The sequence below is a fragment of the Hippopotamus amphibius genome, chromosome 2 (genome assembly GCF_030028045.1).
Source record: "Hippopotamus amphibius kiboko isolate mHipAmp2 chromosome 2, mHipAmp2.hap2, whole genome shotgun sequence".
NCBI classification, from domain to species: Eukaryota; Metazoa; Chordata; class Mammalia; order Artiodactyla; family Hippopotamidae; genus Hippopotamus; species Hippopotamus amphibius.
In genome coordinates this window covers 222,378,674-222,387,535 of record NC_080187.1, presented here as the reverse complement: position 1 = coordinate 222,387,535, position 8,862 = coordinate 222,378,674, and the positions used below count along the sequence as shown (strand labels likewise).

Below are 8,862 nucleotides of genomic sequence, written 5' to 3'. Positions count from 1 at the left end.
TGGTGTCTGAAGACCACCACTTCCCATAGTCAGCTTTCCCACGCGTCTCTGGATAGGAATTTGGCTTAGTTGGCTGGAAGAGGCACCTGGCCTTGAAGTCCTTTAGTGCCTTTGAGAAGAAGGCAGGCTGCATCTTCCCTGTAGCCATGTGTAGGGCGGAGACAAAGGCCTTCATGTGCGAGGTACCGTTGTCCCCAGTGGCATGGGCTCTGGCTGTCAAGGGCACATCAGGTGTGCTAGGAGCTGGCGGGGTCTCCACGACTCTGGGGCCATCACTCCCATGGGTGAGAGGCCGGCCCCCATCGAGTCTATGTGCTCTGGTCAGAAGGCAAGGTTGTTGGAGATCGGGAGCCCGGTGCTGGTTGCAGCAGCCCTTCAAGTTCAGGGTGTGCCTGAGGGCTCTTGAAGGTGGCAGGGGTGTTCTGCCATTCTGTGGGGGATCCCGAGGCAAGGGCCCTGTGTTCCAGGCATGCCTTCGCCTGTTGAAGGACTTTGCAGAGGGGCACACAGACAATCAGAGACCCAGGCACACCTACAGGGCCCCACGCAGAAAGCCGCTTAGACGCCCTTTTGCGCAGAGACTAACACACTCCGGTGCCCACTCACTTACCTCCTGACGCACACAAGCACTGGTACGTGCGTACCTTTGAAGAGTTGTCTGTCATGCCCACATTGAGTCTTCTCCAAGGGACAAAGGTCCTTGGGAAGCAGGTGCAGGGTAACGTTACCCACCCCCAGGGTACCGTTGGCCTGGGTCTTGTTCTCTGAGTACCTGGGTGGCATTCTAAAGCATGCCTGTGATTGCTGCCCACTTCTCAGGTGCAGTCGCCAGGCACGGCTGGCCGTCGGCTGAGATGGGCAGACCTTCTTGGCGTGGTGTGAAGACTGGATGTGCGAGGAAATCCCGGAAGAAGTGCGACGGGCCCAGGGTGCTGAGCTTGGCCAGGGATCACTACGGATGGTACGCATTCCCCTGGCCCAACACGTGTCATCATTGCATACCAGGGGTTCCTCGACCCGCCGAGGAGCTCCAGAGTGGAGGACTGTTTCTCTTGCTGAGTGGCCTGGGGGCTGTGGATTCTCCATGCTGTTGGATGATGTCGAGGTCACTGGCTCCTCCTCGCAGCCGCCCAGCCTGTGCTGTTGGGTTCTTGCGGCGTCCCAGCACGTGCTCGGATCGATGATGACCCCCTCATATGCATTCCTTGGAAAATCTGAACAAAATGAGTGAGCACTCACTACCGTCTCCTCATCGAACCTGAGGTCCAGCACGTTGCCTCCCCTGGGGTTAGGGGATAGTCAGGGGTGAGGGCCAGCTTCCCCTTGTGGACACGCATGCAAACAGCACACAGGGCGGCAGTATTGGAGAGGGTCGCGGCTGAGGGTCGGCCCGTGTCCACGCATTGGCTGGCTCATCCAGGACTGCGAGGTGCCTGGTGACTGTGCAGTGAGGGATGGCGAGGCCGCCAGGCTGCCTGCTGGTGGTATGAGTCGGAGCATGTGCTGGCCTAGACCCAGTGAGCTCGAGGCTTGGAGCGGTTGTGTTTTTGCCGGGTTCCCATATTGGACGGGGCCCTTGTGGGAGCAGGGTGCTTTTCAAAGCCAAAGAGAGGAAGCTTGGGTGGTTTCTGAGTTGAGCCGGAGGCCAGGCACCTGTCGCTTCCTCACTTGGCTCGGTGAGGTTCTTGAGTGGCAGACGGGGTGGGATCGGGGTCAGGGCGTGGGGACCGGGAGGCGGGATTGTTAGGTGGCGGTGGGAGGGTTTGAGGAATTAGGCCTCGGTGGTTCCCTTGGCAGGTCCTCGACTGCAACTGCTGGCACAGTGGTGGCGCCGATCGGGATACTGTGGACTGTGCCGAGGACTGAGTGCTACATTGAATCCTGTGAGACGGCCGATGGCCTAGACAGGAAGGTATGGGCACGGCGAGGCCCGGGGCAGTGTGACTTCTTGGACGAGCTGTCATCATGGTGCTGCAGGCGCTGTCCTCGGCTTCTCAAGGAGATCTCTAGTCCCTGAAGGGCTGCCTGTGGCTGGCTACGGAGAAGAGGGCTTTGGCGGTCCCTGTGGACGCGCTGCGCTGGTGCCTTTGGTGTAGCCGTGGGGGCCCCATGCCAGAGGAATGACACCAAAGAATGTCTTACAGGCGCCTCGAAGAGATCTACGTGCTCAGTAGTGGGGCCGGCCAGCTTAAGGAAAGGTGAAATCTGCGAAGCTTCCCTTTGGCCCCTGGTCAGGGAGTTGGCAAGGCGAAAGTGTATCTCCCGGAGGGCACGACATGGCCGTCCTTGGTGGCCCCGAGGCCTTTTGCAGGGCCCTCAGTTTACGGGAGGAAGCCCGGAGGTGTGGCTGAGATGGGGCAGTGGTTGTGGTGCCAGGTGTGTTGCCGTGGACAGCCACTTGCTCCCTGGGCAGGGTTCCTGGTCTGCTTGCGCGGCAGTGGGCTTCTGTTTGAAGTGTGTGTCTCGTCCTCTTGGTTGGCACCTTGTATCTCTGTGAGGTCCTTCGGGGTGTTGCTATGTAGGAGAAGAGGCGTGCGGTCACCTGGCATGCGGTGGACTTCGTCGCCACTGCCATGGTTGCTGACTGTCTTCCCTGGTGCTCAGTGTGCCCCGTGTGGGCATCGCGTCTGAGGTTTGCTGTCGGAGTGAGTCGCCCTGCGGGCAGGAGATGGGAACTTTGCACAAGGGCTCGAGCGTTTGAGCGTTTCTTCGGGGGTCAGGGCTGTAGATGCGGTGGGCCGTGGAGCTGCCTGGACCTGGCCGGGACTGTAGGCTGGTGTCCGAGGAGTTCGACTCCCGGTCATGGTGTCTGAAGACCACCACTTCCCATAGTCAGCTTTCCCACGCGTCTCTGGATAGGAATTTGGCTTAGTTGGCTGGAAGAGGCACCTGGCCTTGAAGTCCTTTAGTGCCTTTGAGAAGAAGGCAGGCTGCATCTTCCCTGTAGCCATGTGTAGGGCGGAGACAAAGGCCTTCATGTGCGAGGTACCGTTGTCCCCAGTGGCATGGGCTCTGGCTGTCAAGGGCACATCAGGTGTGCTAGGAGCTGGCGGGGTCTCCACGACTCTGGGGCCATCACTCCCATGGGTGAGAGGCCGGCCCCCATCGAGTCTATGTGCTCTGGTCAGAAGGCAAGGTTGTTGGAGATCGGGAGCCCGGTGCTGGTTGCAGCAGCCCTTCAAGTTCAGGGTGTGCCTGAGGGCTCTTGAAGGTGGCAGGGGTGTTCTGCCATTCTGTGGGGGATCCCGAGGCAAGGGCCCTGTGTTCCAGGCATGCCTTCGCCTGTTCAAGGACTTTGCAGAGGGGCACACAGACAATCAGAGACCCAGGCACACCTACAGGGCCCCACGCAGAAAGCCGCTTACACGCCCTTTTGCGCAGAGACTAACACACTCCGGTGCCCACTCACTTACCTCCTGACGCACACAAGCACTGGTACGTGCGTACCTTTGAAGAGTTGTCTGTCATGCCCACATTGAGTCTTCTCCAAGGGACAAAGGTCCTTGGGAAGCAGGTGCAGGGTAACGTTACCCACCCCCAGGGTACCGTTGGCCTGGGTCTTGTTCTCTGAGTACCTGGGTGGCGTTCTAAAGCATGCCTGTGATTGCTGCCCACTTCTCAGGTGCAGTCGCCAGGCACGGCTGGCCGTCGGCTGAGATGGGCAGACCTTCTTGGCGTGGTGTGAAGACTGGATGTGCGAGGAAATCCCGGAAGAAGTGCGACGGGCCCAGGGTGCTGAGCTTGGCCAGGGATCACTACGGATGGTACGCATTCCCCTGGCCCAACACGTGTCATTCATTGCATACCAGGGGTTCCTCGGACCCGCCGAGGAGCTCCAGAGTGGAGGACTGTTTCTCTTGCTGAGTGGCCTGGGGGCTGTGGATTCTCCATGCTGTTGGATGATGTCGAGGTCACTGGCTCCTCCTCGCAGCCGCCCAGCCTGTGCTGTTGGGTTCTTGCGGCGTCCCAGCACGTGCTCGGATCGATGATGACCCCCTCATATGCATTCCTTGGAAAATCTGAACAAAATGAGTGAGCACTCACTACCGTCTCCTCATCGAACCTGAGGTCCAGCACGTTGCCTCCCCTGGGGTTAGGGGATAGTCAGGGGTGAGGGCCAGCTTCCCCTTGTGGACACGCATGCAAACAGCACACAGGGCGGCAGTATTGGAGAGGGTCGCGGCTGAGGGTCGGCCCGTGTCCACGCATTGGCTGGCTCATCCAGGACTGCGAGGTGCCTGGTGACTGTGCAGTGAGGGATGGCGAGGCCGCCAGGCTGCCTGCTGGTGGTATGAGTCGGAGCATGTGCTGGCCTAGACCCAGTGAGCTCGAGGCTTGGAGCGGTGTGTTTTTGCCGGGTTCCCATATTGGACGGGGCCCTTGTGGGAGCAGGGTGCTTTTCAAAGCCAAAGAGAGGAAGCTTGGGTGGTTTCTGAGTTGAGCCGGAGGCCAGGCACCTGTCGCTTCCTCACTTGGCTCGGTGAGGTTCTTGAGTGGCAGACGGGGTGGGATCGGGGTCAGGGCGGTGGGGACCGGGAGGCGGGATTGTTAGGTGGCGGTGGGAGGGGTTGAGGAATTAGGCCTCGGTGGTTCCCTTGGCAGGTCCTCGACTGCAACTGCTGGCACAGTGGTGGCGCCGATCGGGATACTGTGGACTGTGCCGAGGACTGAGTGCTACATTGAATCCTGTGAGACGGCCGATGGCCTAGACAGGAAGGTATGGGCACGGCGAGGCCCGGGGCAGTGTGACTTCTTGGACGAGCTGTCATCATGGTGCTGCAGGCGCTGTCCTCGGCTTCTCAAGGAGATCTCTAGTCCCTGAAGGGCTGCCTGTGGCTGGCTACGGAGAAGAGGGCTTTGGCGGTCCCTGTGGACGCGCTGCGCTGGTGCCTTTGGTGTAGCCGTGGGGGCCCCATGCCAGAGGAATGACACCAAAGAATGTCTTACAGGCGCCTCGAAGAGATCTACGTGCTCAGTAGTGGGGCCGGCCAGCTTAAGGAAAGGTGAAATCTGCGAAGCTTCCCTTTGGCCCCTGGTCAGGGAGTTGGCAAGGCGAAAGTGTATCTCCCGGAGGGCACGACATGGCCGTCCTTGGTGGCCCCGAGGCCTTTTGCAGGGCCCTCAGTTTACGGGAGGAAGCCCGGAGGTGTGGCTGAGATGGGGCAGTGGTTGTGGTGCCAGGTGTGTTGCCGTGGACAGCCACTTGCTCCCTGGGCAGGGTTCCTGGTCTGCTTGCGCGGCAGTGGGCTTCTGTTTGAAGTGTGTGTCTCGTCCTCTTGGTTGGCACCTTGTATCTCTGTGAGGTCCTTGGTGGTGTTGCTATGTAGGAGAAGAGGCGTGCGGTCACCTGGCATGCGGTGGACTTCGTCGCCACTGCCATGGTTGCTGACTGTCTTCCCTGGTGCTCAGTGTGCCCCGTGTGGGCATCGCGTCTGAGGTTTGCTGTCGGAGTGAGTCGCCCTGCGGGCAGGAGATGGGAACTTTGCACAAGGGCTCGAGCGTTTGAGCGTTTCTTCGGGGGTCAGGGCTGTAGATGCGGTGGGCCGTGGAGCTGCCTGGACCTGGCCGGGACTGTAGGCTGGTGTCCGAGGAGTTCGACTCCCGGTCATGGTGTCTGAAGACCACCACTTCCCATAGTCAGCTTTCCCACGCGTCTCTGGATAGGAATTTGGCTTAGTTGGCTGGAAGAGGCACCTGGCCTTGAAGTCCTTTAGTGCCTTTGAGAAGAAGGCAGGCTGCATCTTCCCTGTAGCCATGTGTAGGGCGGAGACAAAGGCCTTCATGTGCGAGGTACCGTTGTCCCCAGTGGCATGGGCTCTGGCTGTCAAGGGCACATCAGGTGTGCTAGGAGCTGGCGGGGTCTCCACGACTCTGGGGCCATCACTCCCATGGGTGAGAGGCCGGCCCCCATCGAGTCTATGTGCTCTGGTCAGAAGGCAAGGTTGTTGGAGATCGGGAGCCCGGTGCTGGTTGCAGCAGCCCTTCAAGTTCAGGGTGTGCCTGAGGGCTCTTGAAGGTGGCAGGGGTGTTCTGCCATTCTGTGGGGGATCCCGAGGCAAGGGCCCTGTGTTCCAGGCATGCCTTCGCCTGTTCAAGGACTTTGCAGAGGGGCACACAGACAATCAGAGACCCAGGCACACCTACAGGGCCCCACGCAGAAAGCCGCTTACACGCCCTTTTGCGCAGAGACTAACACACTCCGGTGCCCACTCACTTACCTCCTGACGCACACAAGCACTGGTACGTGCGTACCTTTGAAGAGTTGTCTGTCATGCCCACATTGAGTCTTCTCCAAGGGACAAAGGTCCTTGGGAAGCAGGTGCAGGGTAACGTTACCCACCCCCAGGGTACCGTTGGCCTGGGTCTTGTTCTCTGAGTACCTGGGTGGCGTTCTAAAGCATGCCTGTGATTGCTGCCCACTTCTCAGGTGCAGTCGCCAGGCACGGCTGGCCGTCGGCTGAGATGGGCAGACCTTCTTGGCGTGGTGTGAAGACTGGATGTGCGAGGAAATCCCGGAAGAAGTGCGACGGGCCCAGGGTGCTGAGCTTGGCCAGGGATCACTACGGATGGTACGCATTCCCCTGGCCCAACACGTGTCATTCATTGCATACCAGGGGTTCCTCGGACCCGCCGAGGAGCTCCAGAGTGGAGGACTGTTTCTCTTGCTGAGTGGCCTGGGGGCTGTGGATTCTCCATGCTGTTGGATGATGTCGAGGTCACTGGCTCCTCCTCGCAGCCGCCCAGCCTGTGCTGTTGGGTTCTTGCGGCGTCCCAGCACGTGCTCGGATCGATGATGACCCCCTCATATGCATTCCTTGGAAAATCTGAACAAAATGAGTGAGCACTCACTACCGTCTCCTCATCGAACCTGAGGTCCAGCACGTTGCCTCCCCTGGGGTTAGGGGATAGTCAGGGGTGAGGGCCAGCTTCCCCTTGTGGACACGCATGCAAACAGCACACAGGGCGGCAGTATTGGAGAGGCTCGCGGCTGAGGGTCGGCCCGTGTCCACGCATTGGCTGGCTCATCCAGGACTGCGAGGTGCCTGGTGACTGTGCAGTGAGGGATGGCGAGGCCGCCAGGCTGCCTGCTGGTGGTATGAGTCGGAGCATGTGCTGGCCTAGACCCAGTGAGCTCGAGGCTTGGAGCGGTGTGTTTTTGCCGGGTTCCCATATTGGACGGGGCCCTTGTGGGAGCAGGGTGCTTTTCAAAGCCAAAGAGAGGAAGCTTCGGTGGTTTCTGAGTTGAGCCGGAGGCCAGGCACCTGTCGCTTCCTCACTTGGCTCGGTGAGGTTCTTGAGTGGCAGACGGGGTGGGATCGGGGTCAGGGCGGTGGGGACCGGGAGGCGGGATTGTTAGGTGGCGGTGGGAGGGGTTGAGGAATTAGGCCTCGGTGGTTCCCTTGGCAGGTCCTCGACTGCAACTGCTGGCACAGTGGTGGCGCCGATCGGGATACTGTGGACTGTGCCGAGGACTGAGTGCTACATTGAATCCTGTGAGACGGCCGATGGCCTAGACAGGAAGGTATGGGCACGGCGAGGCCCGGGGCAGTGTGACTTCTTGGACGAGCTGTCATCATGGTGCTGCAGGCGCTGTCCTCGGCTTCTCAAGGAGATCTCTAGTCCCTGAAGGGCTGCCTGTGGCTGGCTACGGAGAAGAGGGCTTTGGCGGTCCCTGTGGACGCGCTGCGCTGGTGCCTTTGGTGTAGCCGTGGGGGCCCCATGCCAGAGGAATGACACCAAAGAATGTCTTACAGGCGCCTCGAAGAGATCTACGTGCTCAGTAGTGGGGCCGGCCAGCTTAAGGAAAGGTGAAATCTGCGAAGCTTCCCTTTGGCCCCTGGTCAGGGAGTTGGCAAGGCGAAAGTGTATCTCCCGGAGGGCACGACATGGCCGTCCTTGGTGGCCCCGAGGCCTTTTGCAGGGCCCTCAGTTTACGGGAGGAAGCCCGGAGGTGTGGCTGAGATGGGGCAGTGGTTGTGGTGCCAGGTGTGTTGCCGTGGACAGCCACTTGCTCCCTGGGCAGGGTTCCTGGTCTGCTTGCGCGGCAGTGGGCTTCTGTTTGAAGTGTGTGTCTCGTCCTCTTGGTTGGCACCTTGTATCTCTGTGAGGTCCTTCGGGGTGTTGCTATGTAGGAGAAGAGGCGTGCGGTCACCTGGCATGCGGTGGACTTCGTCGCCACTGCCATGGTTGCTGACTGTCTTCCCTGGTGCTCAGTGTGCCCCGTGTGGGCATCGCGTCTGAGGTTTGCTGTCGGAGTGAGTCGCCCTGCGGGCAGGAGATGGGAACTTTGCACAAGGGCTCGAGCGTTTGAGCGTTTCTTCGGGGGTCAGGGCTGTAGATGCGGTGGGCCGTGGAGCTGCCTGGACCTGGCCGGGACTGTAGGCTGGTGTCCGAGGAGTTCGACTCCCGGTCATGGTGTCTGAAGACCACCACTTCCCATAGTCAGCTTTCCCACGCGTCTCTGGATAGGAATTTGGCTTAGTTGGCTGGAAGAGGCACCTGGCCTTGAAGTCCTTTAGTGCCTTTGAGAAGAAGGCAGGCTGCATCTTCCCTGTAGCCATGTGTAGGGCGGAGACAAAGGCCTTCATGTGCGAGGTACCGTTGTCCCCAGTGGCATGGGCTCTGGCTGTCAAGGGCACATCAGGTGTGCTAGGAGCTGGCGGGGTCTCCATGACTCTGGGGCCATCACTCCCATGGGTGAGAGGCCGGCCCCCATCGAGTCTATGTGCTCTGGTCAGAAGGCAAGGTTGTTGGAGATCGGGAGCCCGGTGCTGGTTGCAGCAGCCCTTCAAGTTCAGGGTGTGCCTGAGGGCTCTTGAAGGTGGCAGGGGTGTTCTGCCATTCTGTGGGGGATCCCGAGGT

General features: G+C 60.1%; 3 non-coding genes across 3 annotated transcripts; all 3 read left to right on the top strand.

Moving 5' to 3' along the window:
* The first annotated feature begins 1,174 nt into the window (after window positions 1-1,174).
* Window positions 1,175-1,267, top strand: LOC130847189 (small nucleolar RNA SNORD116). Its single transcript, XR_009051981.1, has one exon. It is a non-coding gene; the product is annotated as a small nucleolar RNA SNORD116 (small nucleolar RNA).
* Window positions 1,268-3,979: 2,712 nt separating this feature from the next.
* LOC130847188 (small nucleolar RNA SNORD116) lies at window positions 3,980-4,072 on the top strand. The gene has a single exon (XR_009051980.1). It is a non-coding gene; the product is annotated as a small nucleolar RNA SNORD116 (small nucleolar RNA).
* Window positions 4,073-6,784: 2,712 nt separating this feature from the next.
* On the top strand, window positions 6,785-6,877 carry LOC130847187 (small nucleolar RNA SNORD116). Its single transcript, XR_009051979.1, has one exon. It is a non-coding gene; the product is annotated as a small nucleolar RNA SNORD116 (small nucleolar RNA).
* Window positions 6,878-8,862: the final 1,985 nt, after the last annotated feature.